This window comes from Amblyomma mixtum, chromosome 8 (assembly GCF_055824585.1).
Source record: "Amblyomma mixtum isolate Tamu chromosome 8, ASM5582458v1, whole genome shotgun sequence".
Taxonomy (NCBI): Eukaryota; Metazoa; Arthropoda; class Arachnida; order Ixodida; family Ixodidae; genus Amblyomma; species Amblyomma mixtum.
The window spans coordinates 119,207,651-119,230,122 of record NC_143019.1 but is presented as its reverse complement, the minus strand read 5'-3'; the positions used below and the strand labels follow the sequence as shown (position 1 = coordinate 119,230,122).

Below are 22,472 nucleotides of genomic sequence, written 5' to 3'. Positions count from 1 at the left end.
TTTTCTTCTTTATTATTTTTTTGTTTACTGTGTTGGCAATTCTCATTAAGAATCGCCACCATCTTTACCTACGGTTTTCTACAATTCTAACCTTATGCCACATCTCTGCTTTTCAGCCACCAATCCTCCAATCGCTTTTTGCTGACTTCCACTGCAGATTTATTTACATGACCATTGTTATCTTTAAGCCCTAGGGCCTCAGGAAGAGTGACTGCGCCTGCATCGACATCCGGATGGATACCGTCACATTTGACTACGAGGTGTTCAATTGTTTCCACAGATCTACCACACACTGCACATGTGTCATCTTGTCATCTTGTCATATGTCATGTGACATTCAGGCCTCCAGTTGGCGCCTCACAGCGAGAATTTCTTACTTCCACTAAGACCCATTATTCCTGACCTGATGAAGGGGAACCCCAAGATACTATAGGGAAAAGAGTCCCAGCTAAGGCCACCAAAAAGAGTATAGGTTTCGCTCCGCAGTAACCAGACCAGAATTGATTTAATTTTTCAAAATTTAGAGCCTCGCCAGAGATGGCACAGAACTGCACTACTAAATGCAAACCTTCTGGCTAACTCTTTTTCTATCTCAACAGAAAAGAACGACGTCATCAGCATAGGCTACATTCTACTTTCGGAGTGTTCTAGTGAAAATCATCGAATAGCTTGGGATCGGATGATACTAAAGCAGAAGGGTTCGAGACATAAATGAAATAATAGAGGTGATAAAGGGGAAGCCTGCCGAACAGGCGATATTAGTGGAATCTGTCAGTAACTTAATGCCTTACGTCAATCTTATATGTGACTGTTTGCAGCATAGTCTAATGCCCTTTGTCGAATAGAAGAGGAGGTTTTAAATAAAAGTATGAACTAAAGATGTTTGGAGAAGACGACGAGGATGACGATAAGCATGATATATATAAATCCAAGTATAAAGAAGATGGAGAAGTATTCGGTGAGGTGGGAAGAGATGATTGGCAGTGAAGAGAAGACGATGACGACGACAAGGATGACGTGTACCAACGCCAAGTTTATAAAAGCGCGAGGGATAATGTGGCACGGGGCTGAAGAACAGCGAAGCGGTGGTGGCGGTGGGTCAGGAATACCTCGGCTGGAAGAGTGGGATGCCGGCTACCACTCCCGTGATCACGGCTTATACGGCGTCCCGCCCTAGACTTCCTGCTATTTCCTAGCCGGTTCCGGGGATTCAGCGGCTGACGCAACCACGTGTACGGCCAGGGCTGCCTCCAGCGCTGTTCCCACCATTCCGGGTGGTACCCAGGACGCCATCGCCACCAGCATCGGCTCCACGGTCACATTGACCGGGAAGGTCTACGAGGCCGCCAACGACGCCGCCAGAGATGCCACCCTGAGCACTTCCAACGCCACCTCGACGCCGGCTACCTATAGATGCCACTGACTGCACCCATGAAACGCTTCCGCAGCCCCGAACCGTGAGCACGAAAGCCGAACGACAGTAGACTGGCCGTTCCCGGGTCATGGGTATTAACAGACTTTGTGTTTTGTGTTAGTTTTGTTAATTTTGTGTGCTAGTGTTTGTGTCGCGTAGGGTGCATTAAATGTGCGTCTGTGTGTGTACACGTGTCGCAAGTCCGTTCTTTCGGTTCGAGTGTTCTCGGAGGATCCCTGACAAAGTTAACTGGCGAGCCCGCCAGGTTTCATTTTTCTTTTTTTTTGTTTTGGCTCGGATGTTTCCGACCTTCTGACAGCAGAAAGTATTAATTCGGCAAAAACGTTAGAACTGGCTCTCAACATAGGTTTGAAGAAGGAGTTTCTCTTGTGGAAACACGCGCATGTCGCGGCAGGATATGAGGAGTTACGGGCGTTGATCAGCGTTAATTATCGGGTACAGAATCTCCTAGACCAGCCAGAGTTTGTTCAAGAAAGCTGATGGCTCGTTTTGGAGACAAACTGATGATTTGGACGCATATCTGCAATGATTCGAGCGGATAACTTCGAGGCAAGGCAATAGGAGCGCAGTGAATGGGACACGGCGTTAAGCATATGTTTAGTCTTGAAGGCGTTGAATGTGTTTCGCAGGATGCCTGCTGGTGATTCCATGGACGACGAGAAATTCAAGAAGGCACTCGTCCAAAGTTTTCAGCCATACGGCAGAGGGCTTTCGTGAGAGACTTCGCACTGCGAGACCTGAGGATTCTGAAGCCGCTATCCAGGTTTCCTGCACGCTGACTAACTATTTCGACAGGTGGCTTGATATGTCAAACACAGAAAAGGGTTTTGAAGGGGTGCGTGACACACTGGTGACCGATCAGTTTTTAGGATGTTGGAGTCGAAAGCTAGCGCTATTCTTGAAAGAAAGAAAGTTGTGTTCATTGGAAAACTTTGCCGACACTGCAGACAAATTTCTCGAGGCCCAAGGGCTGCGAAATATGTGTAAGACAACGGAGGAAACTCAAAAGGTCCTGGAGACAGATGCGTCAAAACCAAGACCCTATGGCGGTGCATGTAAGGCGCCAGTAAGGTGTTTCCTCTGTGGCAAGGTGGGACACCGTGTAGTTGACGTCGGACTAGTAGCGTTGCCCAAACGACAAAGGTTGTGTGTCAAGGATGTAAGAGTAGAGGACATACAGTGGATGGTGCCGATATAGAACGCAGGACCGAGCCGCATGTGCTGTAGACTCTCGGGTAGAAATTGTCACGCCACCTGATGTTCCACAGCTGCAAGGAGAGCAAACACCGCTGGAAAGTGAGGCGGTGAGTGGAACAACCGAGTCGAAAGCACCAATGCCGCTTATGGTTGGGCAAATAGGCAGTCGTCCTCTACTGGTGCTTAGAGACAGCGCAGCCATCACAGTTTTGGGTCAGAGAAGCCGGGTAAGGACCAGGATCTTGCAGGGAATACGTGGGGGTACCCAAAAGAAACCGGACTAAATTTTTGGTCGGCAAAGCTTCTTCGGTACCGCGTTTTATCACTAGGAGCGCATAGAACAAACATTCCAGGGTCAGTAAGCCGAGTGCCGTCGTTGAAGGAGGTCAGAATAGTTTAGGCAGAGTTTTAGAGTGACGACTGTTTTGTGTGAGTGTCGTTTTTGCAATGGCTGATTTTCGTGAACAGCGTGCGCCGGTGAAATTCTGATTTTTGGTGGGAAAAAGTTGAATGGAAACTCTATAAATATTAAGAAAGACGTACAAGAACGATGCTATGGGGACAACTCAAGTGTTCCTGAATCGAATCCTGAATCAAAGCAACAATCATGCCAATGGAAAACTTCAAATTCACCTCGCCTCAAGAAAGCTCGTCAGGTGAAACCAAACCTCAAAACAATGCTGATTTGTTTTTTCGACGTTAGAGGAGTCGTCCATTGAGAATTTGTTCCGCAGGGTCAGACAGTTAGCCAGGCTTTCTACTTGGATGTTTTGAAAAGATTGGGCAACAGTGTGCTGTGGAAGCGGCCAGATTTGTGGCGGTCGGGTGACTGGTTTTTCCATCATGGCAATGCCCCTGCTAACGCAGCCCTGTATCTACGACAATCTTGGACCAAATATGGCATGACCCCTATTCCTCAACCCTCATACTCTCCCGACCTTGCCCCGTGCTACTTTTTTTGTTTCCTAGAATGAAAAAATAGGTGAATGGAAAGCGTTTCGCTGATGTTGCTGAGGTGAAGAAAAAAACGACGGAGGCACTGTCAAGCATCACAAAAGATGAATTTAAACAATGTTTTGAAAAATTGAATGAAAGATTCGACAAGCGTATCATTGCAAGTGGGGAATATTTTGAAGGAGATTGAAGGTCTGTGCTTAAAATGTGAACAAATAAATTCAAACAAAAATAAGTCCGGTTTATTTTGGGTACCCCCTCGTACGTCGGCCGTCAGTCTTGTATATAGCACAGTCGGGTACCTTCCTGAAGCCAGGATTGTTGCGTCAACGCCTTGTTATAATGGACATATAGTGGCAAAATACATAGAACAACCAATCTACGATCTCACCTTGGGAGACATTACGGGTGCAAGAAGTGTCGAGGACCCCGATCCCGATTGGAGGATGCTCGACGTTGAGAAGCACCCAAAAGATAGCAAGATGGAAAGACAAAGAAGGAAATGATGGAAAGACAGCTCAGGCGGGTGATGGGGCAGACAGTTTCTCGTCGGCAGTGGAGACAAGACCTCCAGTGACTGCCCGAGCAACGAAGCGTCCGCTCTCTACTCCCATTACGATGTGTCTTTGCGTAACAAAGAAAGAAATCGCAATTAAGCAAAGAGAGCACTCCAGCTTGAAAGTCTGCTTCGAACTAGTTGCGGAAAAGGTAAAAAGAAAAAGGAGTCGTACGTATTTCTGAATATCATTTCGTCAACGGTCTTCTACACAGGGCATGCATATTTACTCGAGAAGGCGGGCCAACAGCTTGTGTTACCGAAGCATACGTGAGAGACAGTGTTACACTTAGGACCTCACGCTACTGTGGCCTGATAACAGGGTGTTCACAAAACGGTGTCTAGAATCGCCGAGCAGTTCTTCTGGCCAGGTGTCCAGAATCACGTTAAGCGCTATGTTCGCTCGTGCGACGTCTGCCACAGCGCAGTTCCGAAGGGAGAGTTCGTCCCGTACCTCTGGGCAAGGTGCCGACCATCGGACTACCGCTTCAAAGTGTAGCTAATGACATTGTGGAGGCCAATCTCAAGCATCCGCCAGAGGCCATAGGTATGTGCTTACCCTGGTCGACGTGGTGACATGTTATCCAGAAGCTATTGCATTGAAGAATATTGACCGTATCCAATTGGCGTAAGGTCTTGTGCAGATGTCGCGTAATGGGTTCCCGAGGGCAATTTTGAGTGACTGTGGCTCGAACTTCACGTCGGGACTAATGAAGGAGGTTAACCGCCTTTTGTCAGTAAGACAGTCACTTACAACGCCATACCATCCCATGTGTAACGGGCATGTAGAGCGGTTCAACGACGCGCTCAAAAACATGACCAGGGAAATGTGCCAAGAGAGACCTGCTGATTGGGATAGATACATCCAGCTCTTATGTTCGCTTGCCGCGAAGTGCCGCAAATGAGTCTCGGTTTCTCGCTCTTCGAGATGTATGGGAAAACCCTTAGAGGTCCACTTGGTTACTCAAGGAGCTGCGGGCAAATGAAGAGATTGCACCAGATCTCAAGACAACGGACAGATACGTTCTTGAGCAACAATTTGGAGGAAACATGGAGGCTTGCACATCACGGCCTAGGGGGGGGGGGGGGGGGAGAGGGGGCGAGCGCTATAAGGGCTACTATGACAAGAAAGCCACCCACAGGAGTCTGAATCCGGGTTACAGGGTTCTCATCCTGCAACCGACGGATCATAATAATTTACTGATGCAATGGAAGGGGCCTTACTTTGTGACGCAGAAAACAATAACATCGATTCGTATCGCAACACACGGGTGATCCAATGCTTGAAACGTGTCTTGTGATAGAACAAGTTCATTTTATTAAAACAATTTTGTGAATAGCAAGAATGCTGATGCGTGCGCTAAATGAAGATCGTGAAAGTTCCAAATGCTAACCGCGAGGTACACTGCATAAAATTTCTGTGCTCCAGTGCTGTAAGTGTCTCTTTTGTGGAATAAATGAACCTACGTATATGCATTGATAACAACATGCAGTTGGAAGATAGAAACAGCCACATGTCTTAATCATACAAGAGAGCCAAAAATATGTTTTTTTATGCCCTGGGTGCTGATGATACGAAAGGCAATTAAGTACTCCTAATTATTGCATAAATATGGGTGCAAGTACATGCGCGCTTTCTGTTATTCCGCTTATGTCGACGATCCCTCCTTCCCTCTTTACACCTCCTGAAATTTTGGAATATGCACTACCGCAGTGAATGTTGCCTCGGTGTCGCTCTAGCCCATCGCACAATGCGGTCACGTGGCACCACAGTAATCAGATGAATTGCGCGACACCTATTTGTGCGGAATCCCTGCATTGACATCTCAGTCATAAGGTACCAAGCTACGCACAAACTCTTACTGGGGACACTCGAAGCAGCTGTCAACAAAGTCGAATCACTGGAACCCACTCCACGTGCAGCCGGAGCGAAGGCCCCACGTTTTATATGTCAGCAACCAGCAGCAAGTTCGCCTGAAGCTCCAGCAACAACACGTTTGAATTATATGGATGATTTATTCGCCATCATTAGACAGGTAACCGAATGACATATAAACCCACTCTTCGTCCTGGATGCCTCTGTAAGTACCGCACAGACAGCCTTTCTTTTTTCTGTTTAGCGTAATCGTATATCTACAGTGTAACTATCAATGCTACAAAAACATCAAAATACAATATAAACCTCACTCAAAGGTCAGATTTGTGCGACTCAAAGTAAACACGCGTTGAGTGGCTGCGAACTGCCAGGAAAGGTAACTAAAATACTCAACACTAATCGATTGAATTACGGCAGGAGATATATTTGTTCATTTACATACAAAGACATAAAAGCTTTTTTTCCTTTCTTTCGAGCACAAAATCAACAACCACACGTGCCAGTACACGCCTTCATTAGACTCCTTTAGCAGCGCCTACACAGCGCACCAGAGCCCCATCAACACCACTCCGGTGCTCTGCCGTAAACGCTTCTCTACACATCCTTCAACTGTGAGCTGCAAACACGGTCTATACAGCAATCTGCATCCGTGCAGGGAGTTTTTGCGTATTTTTTTGATTTTATCGATATGTGCAGTTCAATTTGAGCGATAATTGACGAAAAGAAGTATTTTCTCGTTTTCATTGAGTGCTTACCGACGATTCCGCACATTTAAGGTTGCCTCTGGGCAGGCCGCTTCTAGATCGCATTGTTAATGGACTCGTGTGAGTAAACTTTCAATGAGCGCCTGAATTGAAAAGTAGAGAAATTCAGCGATTGGTGACTGCGTTCTGAAAGCGTTTGTCTGTACACAAACAAAAGTTTTGATATTTGGCACGATGGCTCTCTTAAGGCATTCGCAGCAATAGTACTGCGTGGTCCGCTCGATATGGACGGGCTGCAATACCGCCCACTTAAGTCGCTTTATGTTGATTGGCCGTCCTTCGTTCTCTCCTGAGCACATCACGTGAGTCTTGAACTAGGAAGCCGCAGTAGCGCATTACATTGGTCCTCGAAGAGCACTCCTTCCTCTATGCTCAGTTTCTCCAACTCTCTCCGCAGAGGCCTTTAGACGTCACCACGCAGCAACATCTACACGTACGAAATGAGCGGAGCGCCAATCACTGCTGTGGTGTAGGCTCGTTTCTTTGTTTGGCAGCATCCTCTCAATGTGCAGCACTACAGAAAGGCCACAGGTGCGCATCTTCAAGTCAACATCACTGCAATCCAACACGTGATGAAACTCTGCACTGCGCCTCTCTGAATAAATAGAGCTTCTCAGTGCAACAAAGAATAAGCTTTGTTGGTTTGTAAGCTGCTCACGTACAGGACATAAGCACGAAGAAATCTCACTTGCTTCCTCGCAGATCACTGCTGTCTGCATAGTGTTCACTTTCAGTATATCTGGCGGCCTCCACCAGCGATGAGCTGCTACGGTCTTTCTTTAACATTGCACTTACTCATGTGAAGGTGTTCTTGCTCTTTCCTGCATTTCCGCGCCTCTATATTATAAAATAGTGAGGCGAAATCAATGGAAGTTCTCAATATTAGCCTATTTATCCCGGGCACACTTTGACATGCGGCGTAGTTTCTCTGGCACACTCAGGATTTTTGCCCTCCTCTCCACAACGATGGCAGACCAACATTTTCCAGTGCCCCCGGATGTTATTAACCTACATCCTGATATGCTGGCAGCACTCTAAGCCTCCTCGCTATCCAAAGCACAGCGCATCATAATCCATTCGCCAATCAGAGCAACGCAACTTGACATGTTATCAAACCATTTACCTGTTCCTGTCAGGTACCTCAGCGGAACCCCGCTACAACTACTCAGGGAGTTCTGGCCGGCACCTGTCACGCGACCATGCGATTGGTACGGGTAGTTTTCTACAGACCGGCTCCTGTTTGTCCCGTGGTACAGGAATCTCACCGAAGCCACGAGAGAAAAACTGCAAAGCCACGCGAGTGTTGTTAATACACTGCGCCTGTTCGTCTTCGGCGACTCACACGAGCAAACGCTTCATGAGTTCGATAAAGAAGGACTTTGTGGAGTTACCAGCGTGACTCCTCAAAGCTTCAGCGTTCCCGCCAATGACTTCAAGAAATGCGACTTTAGGAAGTACTACACATCAGCTTCGGAGCTGTTCGGCGCAGCAGACCTCGAAAAAGATCTACCAGCCAGAAAATACTACGTTGCGACAATCGGAATGCCCGGTGCCCAACTGACTGAACACCCAGAAAGCATGGCCGCGTTAGACGCATACAGGGCGAGAAATAACACAGTTGATATTATCGCGAATGGCAACAGTTACTTTATCCTGAGCGTAAAGAGAGCCGACTTTGAACTCTCTCCCCTCCCAACCATGATTTCCGAACTATGGCGCTTTTCAATAGACGCTTATTACTCCCCCGCAGAGATTTGCATATTCAGTCGACGCGAAGTTACCCTTCGCATATCGTTTATCGATTCCTGGATGTCAGCGGTTTGGTTTGCAGTAAACGTCATGTTACTAAGCCTCTCTGTTGTTTCCGTCCTCTGGATTCGCAGTGTGCTTTTGTTCGCCCGCCTAGACTTCTCGCCCGCTGGTCTCCTACTCTTCCTAGTCTGCTCACTCCTTGGGCGATGCCCTCCCGACACCGTTGGAAGCGCTGCGCCCTATCGAAGCGCCGTCCTGGCTGTCTGGACCGCGGCGATGTTTTTCCTCGCAAACTATGTACAGACCACAGTCATCGCCATAGAGAGCGTTCCTGCCCTGTTAAGCGGCCCGAGAAGCATGGAAAAGCTCAAGCTTCACTTCGCCACGGGGTCAGTTAGGCCTTGCCTGACGATCTACTGGTTTGGAGAGTGGGAGCTTTACTTTGTTAACGGCCAGCGGACCCGCGACGACTTTCTCATGGAATCCATGGCTCGCTGCCGCGGTGATTGCTTCAGTCATTTTGCAGTGTCTGCGTGCTACGAAAGGGCCCGGGACGGAAAACACGTGGCACTGTCTATCTGCAGCGAGGAGGAAATCCTGGCCGCCTGAAGATGGAATTTGCTGCCCGGAGAAGTTTGCGGATTTCTTCATCGGCCGTCGTATATGTTGAAGTCTCACCCTTTGCGGTAAGCAACCTTATTCATGTGCATTCCTAGACTTTTGCTGATATTTGTGAGAGTGTTGCTTGAGCGAAAATGTGATGGCTGAGTTGGTAAGAGACTCACCAGGGCTGTGCCTTTCTGTGCGTAATAATGATCAGATGCTAGCTAGTACGGATTTTCCTCATTACCAGTTGTGTATTTTTTCTGCGCCGATTGTCGCGAGCACCCCTGTGCAGTGAGGGCAGTGCGATAACGGAAATTCTCTATGAGGTCGTAGGATTCCAAGTTACCACAGCAAAACCATAGCACAGAATGTTTTTTCGTCAGTTACTAGGTCGGCAAGGCGGCAGGAAGTAGATTCCTAATTATGCAACAGCTTACAGATTCTTAAGGAAAAGTAATTGCCATATTGTGATTGCATACCCTGCAGGGAGGTAGTTTGAAGAAATGTCCAGATGGAGGCGAAGTTTTTCTTTTTCTTTTTAATGGCGAAAGGGCAGCTCTGGCTGTATAGCCAAATCGCACAAGGTTTCAAGTCCGAAGTCTTTACTTCACTAGCAAACCTGAAAAACGCTATGTTTGTAAGAAGCCTCTAATGCCAGCCAGTTTTGTTTGTCTACGCTAGGTGTAGTTAATAACCCGTTTCTCAGGCCTTTCACTGGAAAAATGCCGAGCCCATAGAACATCTTGTACCCGTTGTATCATGTGTGGGTACCCAGTGGCGCTAGGGATCAAATCACGCATCTCTCGCATGCGGGGCGGATGCCGAAACAAGTAAGCCACCCGTTGCAGTAAGCGGCTGCCGCAATACGCATTAATTGGGCATAAATTATAGGGGTCTTTGTGCTCCCTTGGAGCCACAAATGTAGAGGACGGTAATCATCACTCGTGCGCAAAAATCGAACACTACAGGCATCAAGGCCGCGAAGCACGCTTGGCCGTATCCTACGAGATTATACCTTCACATTACTGTTATAGCAAAATTATTCACGTGGCTGTGAAACATTGTGACAGTTTATGGCTTAGAGGAGTTTAACTTGCCAAACTCACTCAGGCTATAAGGGACGCCGTAGTGACGACCTCTGGACATGCGCAGTTCACAGGCCTCTAAAATTTCACCTCCATCGAAATCCTACCGCCGCGGCGGGAAACGAACCCACGTATTTCTTGTCAGTTGCCGAGAGCCATAACCGCTGAGCCACCGCGGCGATGTGCGCGACAGCTTTCATGGTGCAGAAACTGCAGTAGCATTGCCGGTATTTCCTGCTTGCAATACATTCCAATGGACGCTGCTAAACAATGCCATTTAAGAGACAATTCTGATATTTTTAGTTAGCTCTGAAATCACTAAAATGGTTGTTCAGGTACAGTAACTGGGCGATTATAAAAATTACAGCCCATTTTTCTTAAGCTGCGTTGCTTTCTGTGCGAAGCAGCGAAAAATTTTTTGCCCGTCGCGAGTTTCATTTATGCCGTTAAACATTCTATGAGGATTTTATTTTTTTAAAACGGCCGGATGCTGCTAAACTCTTTACAGGCTCCAGCACCGCCGAATGTTGCGCACGGTATTTGAAGCCCGCCTCGCAGTTCGGCACCGGAAACTGCCGTCTCCTCCAAGTCCTCCATGCCATGACGTCATTGAAGGTCGGAGCACCGTCGCAGTGTTCTTCGCTCTATATGCTATTGGCTGCTCCCTAGCATTATTGTCGCTTTTCTTCGAAATTTTGTGGAAGCAAAGTTCCAGAGAGATCAGTAGGCTGGCCATGATATCCGTTATGCGCCGGAAATAAACCTATCCGGTGTCCCAATAGACCCATATCCGTTTTTCACAATGCCGTTTACAGAGAAGGGATTGTAATTTGTGTTCGGTAACTGCTGCCCGACTAGGAAACGCGAACACTGCATTTATTCATACAGCATGGCTCCAGCTTAACGTGGGGCATACGCCAAACTGAATTGCTATGAAGGCGTTTATGTAATGTGCTTTAGTTATTAATGATTAAGGTCACCGCATGTTTTAGAGCGCAGCTGTTAAGCGCCTGTTCTTTCGTTGACCCGGCGCCACCATCCAAGTAACCATGCCGGAGAGTAAAAAAAATAAATATATATATAAAAACGACGATTTTTTTTTATTTCATGGAAATCAATCCCACTGAGCTACCAAATGCTTTACGTGAACACATACTATTCCGGAATGCAGACACACATTCTAATGTCTTCGTAAACTACCCTCCACCTGCAAATCAAAACTGTAGGGGAAGTACTGCAGGATACACTAGTATCCAATAAATAAAGACGATAAATGTAAGATCTGCGGAGCGAGAGGGACCCGCGATCATATAATTTGGTAATGCCCCGGATCACCGGGCGCTGCGGGCAATATTGGAAGTCGAGAAGCCTGGGAGGCCCTTCTGCGGAGCGAGGTCTCCGCCGACCAACAGCAAGCTGTCCGCCTGGCGGCTGAAGCCGCGAAGAACTAATGTATCTTCACTCAGTCTTTAGTCGCCGAGGTCCTGGCCCCCGTGCCCTAGGCCTGCGTGCCAGGGGCGGGGAGTAGGAGGCCTCCTACATTGGTGAAAATAAAGTTTCAATAATCATCATTATGCGGTCACTTTGGGAAAGGTTGCGTGCCTGAGCTTGTGAGCAACCTATTTCTCCCAGTTAGGCATTGCTCGAAGGTCTAAAAGAGGAGCTCGCGGCGGGAAACCCCCTGTCTTGCTGCTGGCCCTCCTGCTGACCTGCCCCGTGGGACGCCTTGCTGCCCGCCCACAGACCCGACGGCGGTAGACTGCGACGACTTGGCGAGCCTGCCGAACATGTATTTCATCGGATACAACATTCTTCCGCAGTGGGCTGTACCTCGCGTTAGGAATATAAACTATTTCCTAGCGTGCCCTGCCGTTGCCTATTTCGTTCGAACCTACCGTGGCAGCAACTCTGCGCCACGGGTTGGGGAATCGTGTCGCGTACGAGTAACGCCTGGGCGTAGCTGGCATGGAAAGTCGCCCTCTCGGCCAGCTGGACACAGACTGACCACGTAATACAGAGGCGCGTCGAATCGGCAACTATTCAGGCGGCCGGTCCTGCTCAGCATAAACCCTCCACCTCAAGGCGCACGGTTAACGGAACGAAGACATAGTTGAACGAGGTGGTACCGCGTGTCTATCCATCAAGCGGCTAAAAAGTCCCATTATCAGTAACACATCGCACTGAATCCCAGAGACTTTCAGGACAGGCAAGAACCTTATAGAGTAATGATATATATCAGTGTTCTTGTTGATTGTCCGCAAAGGTATGTCCCAGAAAAACACTGCTTCATGGAACCACAGCCGAAAGTTCACCGACCATGGCAGACAAGTTCCGTTGGCGCGCAGCCAGGCCTTGACGGTTAGAGTTTGAGTGCGGAGTTTAAAAAAGAATTATTTGGCAGCTGATTGAATTACATCCTCTGAACTTCCTTCAGTACACTAGAATCCATAAAAATAAGGTGAGGCTGCCAATACACTGGCACAGGGAACAGGGATTATATTAGTACTTTTGTCATGCGCCTTTTTGCGAGGTCGAATAAATACACCGAGAAGAAACTAAGGAAATCAAAAGCATCAGCAACATCCTTCGGGAAACTCCCAAAGCTCCATCATGACCATTCGAAGCAAACAGTTAAGGCACACGTCAACTCAGTCGTATTCTAAGCACCGCTAGCAGAAAGGGGTGGCTTGCAGCTTCGAAAGAAAACGCGTGAAACAAGCTGGAAAACAAACACTTGAACAAGACAAACTTCTTCAGACTTGAGTGAAAGAAGTAAATTGTCTCTATGCATAGGCTCCCATTGAGACCGCCAAAGAAACGTCTCGAATAATCTTTGTAGCGCTTGTACCTGCTTCCTCGCACAGTGCATCACTTGCAAGACATAAACAAGTTTTGCAACCAAGAAGAATTCGCAGACCTGTGCCCGAGAAAAATTCGATGGCTCCCTAATCAGCCACGCCTGAGTTTGGCGCCTCACCAAGATAATCTGTGACTCTGAGTAAGACCCATTATTCCGGGCCTAGTGAGGGAGAACCCCAAGATGCCTCAAGGAACATAGTCCCAAATTATGCTAACAAAACGATTATGTTTCGTACCGCGGCACCCATCCAACATCCTTCATTTTTTGAAATTTATAGCCGCGCTAGAGACGCCACAGAACTGCACTGCTAAATGAAAAGCTTCATGCACACTCTTTTGCTCAGAACAGAAATAAGCAACATCATCAGCGCAGCCTTGAATTCTAACTTCCGACTGATCAAATAAAATTCCTCGAATATCTTGGGATCTAATGATACTAAGACTCAAGGTCTCGAGATATAAATTAAACAACAGAGGTGCTAATGGGGAACCCTGCCGGGACCGACGAGATTAGTGGAATCGGTTTAGCAAGTTCATGAGTTGCGATTAACCTCATATGGGACTGTATCTAGCGCAGTCTAATTCACCTAAGCAATACATTCCACTTGTTTGCAGGTTATAATACTGCAAACCAAAATCATGACTCACCGTATCAAAGGCCTTCGCAAGACCGATCAGAGTTGGAGCAACTTGACCGGCCTCATCTGTTACTGACTCCTAGACCGAACGTGCAATATGTATACGAGCTTGGGTACTGCAGACTCAAATGCCACGTGCTTGATGTGAGACAATTAAGTCCAGCTCCACAAGATGGAAGCGGGAAGATAGGATCACATCACGCCTCCTGCTGAACTGCGACACCCCCTGGTGCTGTGCATTGCACATCGCTGCCTTCATCAACTACCTCTCCTCGAGAGTATACTCACCCAGCGGGGCCATCCCCTCCTGGCTGAGTTTGCTGAGAATGGGATATAAAACCATATTTCACATCTTTTTACGCTACGAATAAGTAAGCGCGCTCGAACATACCACACAGGAATTTTTTAACAGACAATTCAGTATTCAGTATATTTTATTTCCCATGTACACATGGAGAGGGTCGAAGGAAAAAAAAAACCAGGAATTGTGGCTTGACATGCCCATCGGCCCCTACATTGCAAGGCAGCAAGGAATATGCAAAAAGCCTGCACAAGTAGCATCCCAAAAATCCAAAGCAATGGTCGTAAAAAATGGATGGTGCATCTTCAGAAAAAACAAATAATGAATGAGGTGCGGAGAAAAAAAAAAACAATAACAACAGAAAAAGGAATAGAAAAAATGCACTTTATAGAGAAACAGGTCTTGGGTTATACAAAATCAGGTCGGCAGTTTGTGGAAAGAAAGAGATAAAGAAGAAGTGACAGCATGATGACATCTAAAAAGTAGCACATACATCCTGTATATCTTTGCGGCGTGGTCGTGATATATCAATTTTTGAAGCATGAAACTTATTTAAAAGACGGGGCAGCGTGTTTGCTAGGCTATATGTACCATATATTGTGCGGCGTGTTGGAATATGCCACAGTTCGCTGTGTCTGCTAGGGTAAACTTGCACATTTAGCGAAAGGTGTGCCGTGTCACGCAAGTAAATCGTATTCTGTTTGATGTCTTCCTTATATCTTTCAGCCAGTCTAACTTTTTCTACGGCATTGAACTGGCGGAATAAATCGCAGGTGTTTATATCAGAACCGACGTTTAGTATTGCACGTAGACTCTTGTTCTCTAAAACGTAAATCGTATTTTTATTGCTACCTGTAGTTGTTCACCAAACTAAGCGCGCATAGTTTACTTGGGACATAAAGAGCGAATTATACAGGAGAAGTTTAAGTTCGCATGGAAGTAAGTGACGATGCCGGTTAATGATACCTGCGAAACTAGAAGGCTTGCTGAAGACAGCGTTAACATGACTGTCCCAGCTTAGCTGGCTGTTGAAATGTACCCCTAATATCTTAATATTGTCTACAACCTGTATCGTTTCGAAACCTAGCTTAAGATCGGATGGTAGAATAATGTTTTTATTGTTCGGCTTGAGTATAATAGCCTTAGTTTTAGTCACATTAATTTTCAACTGATTATTAAGGGAACATTGATGAAGTGTACTTACGTAGTGTCCTATTGGCCTCGTCTGTCGCATGCGCTTGATGAGAAGAACAGTGAGACGTCGTCTGCATACATATCGCACTTCACATGCAGGCATTGATTAACGATATCGTTTATATATAAGTCAAAAAGAAGCGGTCCAAGGATACTTCCCTGAGGTACGCCAGCAGTTACTTTTTTTACTGAGGATCGACAGCTATTAATGCTAACAAACTGAAAGCGATGTGTAAGATATGACGCTATAAGCGTATGAACACGACCCCTGAAGCCGTAGCCGAACAGCTTTGCTAAAAGTATATTATGACTGATGTAGTCGAAAGCCTGTGAAAAATCTATAAATATACCAAAGGCAAGTTACTTTTCCTTGAAACACTGTAAGATATACTATTTTTGGCTTATTAATGCTGTCTCAGTAGATTTAACTTTGATAAAACCAAACGGCGAGTTTGTTATTATTTGGTGTTTCTCACAAAAACATGATATTCGCGTGTGGGTAATTTTTTCCAGTCCTTTAGAAAAGATTGGCAGCACGGAAACTGCCCTATAATTTGAAATACAAAGCTTATCAGCTTTCTTATACAAAGCTGTCGCTTTAGGAATTTGCATGCGCTGTGGGAACACTTCGTATTGAAAACTTAAATTAAATATGTGTGCTAAAATTGGGGCTAGAATATCTAACACGTGCTTCACAGGCCGTATCTGCAAATCATCCGCATCGATGCATTTGCTGTTCTTCATGTTCATGAATGCAGTGTATACTTCAGAACACGTAGTTGGACTTAGATACACAGAATCACTTCTTTGCCGTATGTGAGCATCATATGGTATGTTTGGGGAACTATATATGGTATTCTCGGGTGACGAAATATTTATTAAACTCCTCTGCTAGTTCCTGCTCATTTACACTTCGTCCTTGAATAAGCACCTCTTGAGGAAAGCTAGTCTGAGGTGTGCGTAAAACAACGTTGTTAATCTGGTTCCATAACTCTCGGGAATCACCATGGCATGATTATAATTTGCGGTAGTAATATGAATCCCTAGCGCGCCTTAACTTTTTGTTTAGCTTATTTCTGAGGACTTTGTATCTTGCTAATAGTTCGGGGTCACGTGTATGAATGAAGTCTTGGAACATTTTTTCTTTAGATTGTATCTCCTTGAGCAATTGTGACGTCATCCACTCCTTGCGCCCTTTTCGATGTGCTACGTGCGCCTTGTACAAATAATGTTCGGTGTAAATCACTTTAAATTTATCAAGAAAGCTATCATTAGCGGCTTCCACGTCTGTCAAAGATGCAACGTTTTCCTCAGTTATCGCTTGATGAAAGGAAGTACGTGCTGGTTTTTCCTTCACACCAGATTTCACTCCTAGCAGTATTGGGAAACAGTCACTAAGGTCGTAATGAAAGACAGCGGACACAATGCTCTTTTCATCAAAATTAGTAATAAAACGGTCAATGAGTGATTCTGTATGCATAGTAACTCTTGCAGGCATACCAATTGTGTTAATGCAGCCGTTTGCGGAGAGCAACAAAATAAAATCTTTTGCTGTGCTGCTAACGGAAAGGACGTGTACATAAAATAGCCGCCTAGAATGGCACTTAGTTGTTAGAGTTCACAAAATTCAAAATTATGTCAACGAAAGAAAAAATTCTGCAATGCGCCCCTGAGGAGGCCGGTAACAAACCACAATAATAGTATGGTCAAAATTCAAGCAAACCATTTCGTAGTCAGAAGTAACAACAAAATCTTGGTACTAGGTCACAATTTATACACTTTTTTACTAAAGCACAAACACCGCCACCATGATTTAAGGATCTGTTCATGAAGAACCAGTTGTACCCGGGCACTTTAATTACTTCGGCACAGGAGTACCCGGTTTCCGTAATCATAAACACTTCGAACTTATCTAGTTTATTAAACAGGTACTCAAGATCAGCTGTTTTATTCACGGCAGACCCCGCATTCACATGGAGACAACGAAAACACGTGTTTGTTAATGCTTCGTTACATTTTACGTCATTCATGGCGACTTGATTGCAAGCTTCTAGACCCTCATATTCGTTGATAATGCTGCGCACGTCACGATTGATCAACGTTTGCGGCACCTTGACCGAGCGGCCCGTGGTTTCATACTGTGCTCTACTTCGCTTTCTTCGTTTTTTGGTTCTAGTTCAACGATGTCGATGCTATCATTGCCCCAGAGGAAAAGACAACCATTAATTAGGACTTTATCAGACGTCAACCTCACTTTTTCTTTCCCGTCACAATTTTCTTTGGTTTGATTCCACAGTTTTTGCTTACCTCTCGGACACTGTGAGAAAAATCTTCGCTAATTGAATAGGTAGATCCTTTAAGTTTAGAACACGGCTTTAAAATGTTCACCTTATCACGGTAGTATAGTAACTTAAAGATCACAGGCCTATCTTTGCCTCCATTGTCTGCCTTTTGTCTACCCAGTCGATGTGTTCTTTCAATACCTAATACCGTCCCGTTTAGCTTATCTTCAAGAATATCTTTGGTTACTATTGTCTGAAGTTGTTCGTCAGGTTCCTCATTTTGCTCCTTTATGCCAAAAGCAATCAGGATTGACCGTCGGCTTCTATTTTCTAAATCATCGATTTTTTTGTCCTGACAGCTGTTGCCCCAATTCAGTTAATTTTTCTTCACATTGCATGACTTTTTCCTGAAGGTTTCCTATCTCTTCCAGCTTGTTTTCAATAACGTTGAGCTTCTGGTTCGTTACATCTTTCCCTTTCTTTATTTCCTGTATGTCTGCCGGAATTACCTTCAATTGCTCCGAAATCGAATTATCTGGTGAGGGGTTCGCCTCGATGTCGCCCTCCTTGAGCAACAAGAATAGCAGTGAAACACTTAAACTACACATCAAATCAAGCACGGGCCATGGACGCGGCAGTAAAATAATGCAAACATTGTTGCTACGCAGGCATTTTCAGTAGCGCTTGCTCACCTGGATGAAGAAGACAAAAGGGTTCGCAGCCCTCGTCTTGGCATTGCCGCCGCGCCCACGGCCCCGCGCTGTCTGTGTTGTGACTGAGAGAAGGATAAAAAGGAAATTGCACGGGCCTGCTTACTGGCTCGAGCCAAGCCACCACCGCTGCCAGGTGCAGATAGAGGGGAGATAAAAGATCAGAGGAAAGAGAAAAAGGAAAGAAAAGACGCGCGTCGCAGCAACAACTGCGTCCGCCGGAGCTGTTGTTGTTGTTGTGATTGAGAGAAGGATGGAAAAGAAATTGCATGGGCCTGCCTACTGGCTCGAGCCAAGCCACCACCGCTGCCACGTGCAGATAGAGGAGAGTTAAAAGATTAGAGGAAAGAGAAAAAGGAAAGAAAAGACGCGCGTCGCAGCATCGTGACACGTCTCTTTTATAAAGTTCGGTGTTGCTGATGCCGATGCTCCTGCCGCTTCCGTCGACGAAGCAGTGGTGCCGCTGGGAAGGCTTTGGTAGAAATCTTGGAATACAGCCGGATGACTTGACGTGATAACGGGATCGATGCAAGCAGCCGCAATGTCCGGTAACGATGCGTAGTAGTACGTCGGTGGCTGATCCGCCAGCAGAGGCAGTAATCCAAGAAAAACCTGGATGGAGAAGACAAAGGGTTTGCAGCCCTCATCTTGGCATTGCTGCCGCGCCCACTCGTAAACTGCGGTATGTGCTGCCGACTTTATTTTAAAGCTTAGCTATAACCGGCGGCTGGCTGTAGGCCGAAACGGGCTAACATATACGAGTACAAGGATAAGCTCCGCAAAAGACAATGCAGTCACCGCTGCTTCTTTTGAGAGCCATTTTTGTGTATCCCGCTAGCCCCGACGATGGAGTTGAAAAATACCCTCGGTGTGAAGCTGACCGCGTTTTTGGTTGGGCGAAAGTATCTATCGCTTAAAAATGTATAATTTCACTTTATCTCATTCATGATGTAGTTAGCATCGAAAAACGAGGACGAAGGAGGGAAAAAGACCCCCCCCCTTCTTCCTCGTTTTTGCGGTAACTCATCATCATCATCAGCCTGACTACATCTACTGCAGGGCAAAGGCCTCTCCCATGTCTCTCCAATTAAACCTGTCCTTTGCCAGTTGCGGCCGCTGTATCCCCGCAAGCTTCTTAATCTCATCCGCCCACCTAAGTTTCTGCCGTCCCCTGCTACGTTTGCCTTCTCTTGGAATTCACTCCGTTACCCTTAAGGACCAGCGGTTATCTTGCCATCGCAATACATGCCCTGCCCAAGCCCATTTCTTCCTCTTGATTCAACTAGGATATCATTAACCCGCGTTTGTTCTCTGACCCACTCCGCCCTCTTCCGATCTCTTAACTTTACACCTATCATTTTTCTTCCATAGCTCGCTGCATAGTCCTTAACTTAAGCTGAACCCTCTTTGTTTAGCTCCACGTTTCTGCCCCTTAGGTGAGTACCGGTAAGATACAGAGGTGGTATACTTTTCTCTTGTGGGATATTGGCAAACTGCCATTCATGATCTGTGAGAACCTGTCATAAGCGCTCCACCCCATTCTTATTCTTCTAGTTATTTGCCTCTCATGATCCGGATCACCGGTCACTACCTGCCCTAAGTAGACATATTCTCTTACTACTTCCAGCACCTAACTACCAACTACGAACTGTGGTTTTCTTGCTAGGTTGTTGAACATTACTATGGTTTTCTGCATGGTAATTTTTAGCCCCACCGTTCTGCTCTGCCTGTCTAACTCATGAATCATGCTTTGTAGTTCTTGTCCTGAGTGGCTTAGCAAGGCAATGTCATCAGCGAATCGCAGATTACTCAGGTATTCTCCATTAACTCTTGTCACCAACTCTTCCCATTTCAGGCCCCGGAATACCTCCTGTAAGCAGGCGGTGAATAGCATTGGTGAGATCGTGTCTCCCTGCCTGACACCTTTCCGTGTTGTAATTTTATTCCTGACTTTATGGAGAACTATAGTAGCTGTACAATCGTTATAAATATCATCCAATATCTTTACATAACACTCTTCCACTCCTGATTTCGCAATGCCTGCATGACAGCTGAGCTTTCCACTGAGTCAAATGCTTTCCGTACTCAATGAATGCTATATATAGGGGTGTGTAATATTCTGCGCGTTTCCCTGTCGCCTGATTGATCACGTGAATGTGGTCTATTGTCGAGTATCCTTTACGAAAGCCTGCCTGATCATTTGGTTAACTGAAGTCTGAGGTTGTCCGACTCTATTAGCGATTACCTTAGTGAATACCTTCTAGGCAACGGACAGTAAGCTGATCGGTCTGTAATTTTTCAAGTCCTTGACGTCTCCTTTCTTGTGAATTAAGATAATGTTAGCGTTCTTCCAAGCGTCTGGTACTCTCGAGGTCACAGGGCATTGCGTATACAGGGTGGCTAGTCTTTCCAGCACAATCTCAAATCTGCTGTTACTTCATCCTCACCAGCTACTTTCCCCCTTTGCATTGTTCCTAAGGCTTTCTTTACTTCATCATTCGTTACTGGTGGGATGTCCCTTTGCTGTGCTCGACTGCCTCTCTCAGTAACTTGATGATTACATTCGCTACTGTATAGATTTGTCTAAAACTCTTCGGCTACTTTAACTATCTTATCCATATTGCTAATGATATTGCCCTTTTTGTCTTTTAGCGCATACATCTGGTTTTTACCTATGCCCAGTTTTCACTGATTTTAGGCTGCCTCCGTTTCTTAGAGCTTGCTCTAAGGAACGGAGGTAGCCTAAAATCAGTGAAAACTGGGCATAACGACATTGCGGTAACTACATCATGAATAACACTCAACTCGCGCAACTTTCCACCTTACCGCTGTAGCCGGTTGTATCTGAAAATTTTCCGTGCTATTTATTAGTCCAAAACGCGCATAAAGTACGAAAAAATATATACAGGCATCACACTATATATAGGAGCGACAGGACCACTGTTTGCAGGTCAGGAAATTTTCATATAAAGGTGACGTCTTGCGTTATTCTGTCTTTTTTATTAGAATTATTCAAGACCGAAACAGCCTTCCAGCCCGCATTGCATGCGATGTCTCAAATTCTGCATTTTTTCCACGACTTGGAACAATTTCTGCATGCGTAGTTAAATGGTGGTGGTGAAAACTTTTAATTTCTGAAATAGAGTTTGGGAGCCACAGAGTGGCCACGCTACATGGTCGGCGTCCCTAGTCCGGGACACCGCATGACAATGCCCCGTCTCTAGCCCGTTTCACCAGAGCCTTTTGGGACTCAAGCGAGGAGCAGTTGAGAAGGGCAGTCTCCCATGCCTCTCTGGAAGGGGTAGGGGAAGGGGGGAGGTGGGGATTTTGAGTACATGCCCACACCATGTGGAAGATATCACAGGTCTCCCCACAGTGTGGGCATCGCCCATCCGTGTTAGGATCGTAATGCTTTAAGATTGCAGGACAGAGTAGAGTACCTGTCTGCAGGCGCCTTAAAGTTCGCTCCTCCGTCTTACTCAGCCCCTTTGCAGGGGCCGGGAAAAGGCGGTGGATGTCGCTATAATGCCTTATAATGAGAACCCCGCGGTTGTAATGTCCGACGCGGCGATGCACGGAACAAATAAATTAATAATTAACTTTAGTGGTTACAGGCCTAAAATGAACTGCATGAAAGCGCAGAGCCTCTAGAGCGACTGATAGATAGTGCTAGCCCATGTTTGATCCCTGTAAAATGGCCTAACATAAAAAAATTCGCGTGTTAAAATTCGCGGCCTCAGGCGGCCTAAACAAGCTTCATGAACTGGAAAGAGAAGAAAATATGCGTCGATGAAATAAAACAGACACAGAGCAGCAAAGAGTTCGCGGAACTTAAAGCAAGGATTTATCACCGATGCAGTTATTGAACCCCGTCAGCCCAATTCCTTTACGCACTTACGACAGAAATTTTAGCGAAGTATAAACTACATTTCATGCGCAATTTTTCGTAGGTACCTTGATGCAGAGGGAATTGCTTTCAGATAGGCTCTTTCAGGTTCAGGGTTACAAAGAGAAACTGCAGAGTGCCCCCACAGGCCCAGCAGAGACAACTTCAAAGTTGAGCACTCGCGTGAAGCTTAAATCTGTCGCAGGTTGCACCCCTCGTCCACGGGATATTTGGCTTTTTTTACCGATGCTCTATGATACACTGCCTGCATCGCTTTCTTTATGCCTGTAAACTCTACATAAAGCCTATGGCCAAATGACGCTCAAACCACACGACTGGTGTCCGATCACTATACCGAACATTTGTGTGCAGCCTTA

At 46.1% G+C, this 22,472-nt stretch overlaps 1 pseudogene; it reads left to right on the top strand.

The window, feature by feature from the left end:
* Positions 1 to 22,472, top strand: part of LOC149334090 (uncharacterized) — a 56,667-nt pseudogene that overhangs the window by 15,087 nt on the left and 19,108 nt on the right.